Below are 2,500 nucleotides of genomic sequence, written 5' to 3'. Positions count from 1 at the left end.
AACTTCTGCCTTAACCTAACCCAACTTCTGCCTTAACCTAACCCAACTTCTGCCTTAACCTAACCCAAGTTGCGCCTTAACCTAACCCAAGTTGCGCCTTAACCTAACCCAAGTTGCGCCTTAACCTAACCCAAGTTGCGCCTTAACCTAACCCAAGTTGCGCCTTAACCTAACCCAAGTTGCGCCTTAACCTAACCCAAGTTGCGCCTTAACCTAACCCAAGTTGCGCCTTAACCTAACCCAAGTTGCGCCTTAACCTAACCCAAGTTGCGCCCTAACCTAACCCACGTTGCGCCCTAACCTAACCCACGTTGCGCCTTAACCTAACCCACGTTGCGCCCTAACCTAACCCACGTTGCGCCCTAACCTAACCTACGTTGCGCCCTAACCTAACCTACGTTGCGCCCTAACCTAACCTACGTTGCGCCCTAACCTAACCTACGTTGCGCCCTAACCTAACCTACGTTGCGCCCTAACCTAACCTACGTTGCGCCCTAACCTAACCCACGTTGCGCCCTAACCTAACCCACGTTGCGCCCTAACCTAACCCACGTTGCGCCCAAACCTAACCCACGTTGCGCCCTAACCTAACCCACGTTGCGCCCTAACCTAACCTACGTTGCGCCCTAACCTAACCTACGTTGCGCCCTAACCTAACCTACGTTGCGCCCTAACCTAACCTACGTTGCGCCCTAACCTAACCTACGTTGCGCCCTAACCTAACCTACGTTGCGCCCTAACCTAACCTACGTTGCGCCCTAACCTAACCTACGTTGCGCCCTAACCTAACCTACGTTGCGCCCTAACCTAACCTACGTTGGGCCCTAACCTAACCCACGTTGCGCCCTAACCTAACCCACGTTGCGCCCTAACCTAACCCACGTTGCGCCCAAACCTAACCCACGTTGCGCCCTAACCTAACCCACGTTGCGCCCTAACCTAACCCACGTTGCGCCTTAACCTGCCCTGTAATTGTTAGTTATATGAATCTAGGAATTCGTGTAGCGTTGCCTAATTGCAACCATCTCAACATAGTTCACTTCGCGCACACTGTGGTGTTCTGCGTATTGATTCATTTTACGGTGCGTACCCTCACATCTTGCGAGTGTTGCTTACTTTCCACATGGTCCCGCTATCCACTGTATTGTGTACTGCAATAGGACGTATATCGCCCCCGCCCCCCCCCCCCCCCTCCCCTCCTGTCACCTCTAGCTCGTCGGTCAGGAGTTCGCGTGTTGAATGCGCTTCGCAGCTGTGCAATGGCATTCGCATACGTACGCTGGCCACCTTCCACGTGTTCTTTCGTGCACACGTCGCAGCGTGTATGTATGCTGATGGAGTGCGTCGTGACACACAACATCCAGGCATGCAAGACTCGTAGAAGTCGCAAATGTAGATGGATGTCTACGTTTGCTGCCCAAGTTACGCAAATGAACTGGAAATCCGTTGTTGCGCGGTTGTTCGCGCTGGAGGTGAATCGTTGATATCGACGATCGGTACAGGTATTAACCGGTTGCTTCAGCGACACCCGTCATACCCACGAACGTGAGTGGGCATGTGGGTATGAAGCGATACGCGGCGGTGGCTGGGTGGGACCGTCCCCGGCCGGTGAGGGGGGGGCGCCCGGCGTGCTGGCCGCGCGCTGCGTGGGCGCACGCGCGGCAGCCGGCTGGTGGGGGCGCCCAGTGGCAGGCGCGCCGGCTGACGGAGGCGGCAGGCGGCGCATCTGCGTGCCGGCGCACCCAGCGCGCGGCGCCGTGCGGCCAAAGTGGGTCCTCCCGGGCCCGGTGCGAAGCGCGGTGGACATCTGCAGTGTGCTGGTCCGATTGAGGACTGTGTGCGTTGAGGATGCGCCGCCGCCCGGCACTCGGCGCCGCGACGCCGTCTGCTGCTCGGTCGCCCCCGCGGTTCTCGCAGGTGGTTTGTATCGCAGCTGTGCGGATGTGTTGGCGCGTGCGCTGTGCTGGGAGAGTTCGCTTTGGCACCCAAGTGGGGCTCTGCCCCTCTGTGGCGCTGGCGTTGGAGCTGCCCGGTCACTGTTTGTGGCCGCGTGTTGTCTCCCGCCGGCAACACCACGACAGCACGCTCCCGGGCCTCTGTCGGCAGCGGCAAGCTCAGTTGGGAGCACGGGTGGTCGCACTGAAAGCGTCTACTCGCCTATCTCCGGGCGATTGCGCCTCTCTCGAACCCGACCAAGTACTTAGGACGGCGCTGCGCGCCGCCGGGACCTGAGAGGGTTTCGAGGTGTATCGTGCAGGGGAGCCCAGCCTCCTCCTGTTTGCAGAATAATTGAGCGGACGCTTGCGTGTTCGCGCGGGCCCCCGGGACACACTCCCGGGCGGCCGGCTGCTCAGCTCTAGTTGACGCAGCTCCCTGGTTGATCCTGCCAGTAGTCATATGCTTGTCTCAAAGATTAAGCCATGCATGTCTCAGTACAAGCCGCATTAAGGTGAAACCGCGAATGGCTCATTAAATCAGTTATGGTTCCTTAGATCGTACC

The 2,500-nt window shown here is 58.6% G+C and overlaps 1 non-coding gene across 1 annotated transcript in view; it reads left to right on the top strand.

The window, feature by feature from the left end:
* The first annotated feature begins 2,370 nt into the window (after positions 1-2,370).
* LOC126196985 (small subunit ribosomal RNA) overlaps positions 2,371-2,500 on the top strand; it is a 1,909-nt gene continuing 1,779 nt past the window's right edge. The window contains exon 1 of the ribosomal RNA XR_007539400.1: positions 2,371-2,500. This exon is cut by the window's right edge and continues 1,779 nt beyond it. This is a non-coding gene — a ribosomal RNA (small subunit ribosomal RNA).

The sequence above is a fragment of the Schistocerca nitens genome, chromosome 7, assembly GCF_023898315.1.
Source record: "Schistocerca nitens isolate TAMUIC-IGC-003100 chromosome 7, iqSchNite1.1, whole genome shotgun sequence".
Classification (NCBI taxonomy): domain Eukaryota; kingdom Metazoa; phylum Arthropoda; class Insecta; order Orthoptera; family Acrididae; genus Schistocerca; species Schistocerca nitens.
The sequence above is the reverse complement of the archived record's forward strand: the minus strand, read 5'-3'. Positions and strand labels throughout refer to the sequence as shown.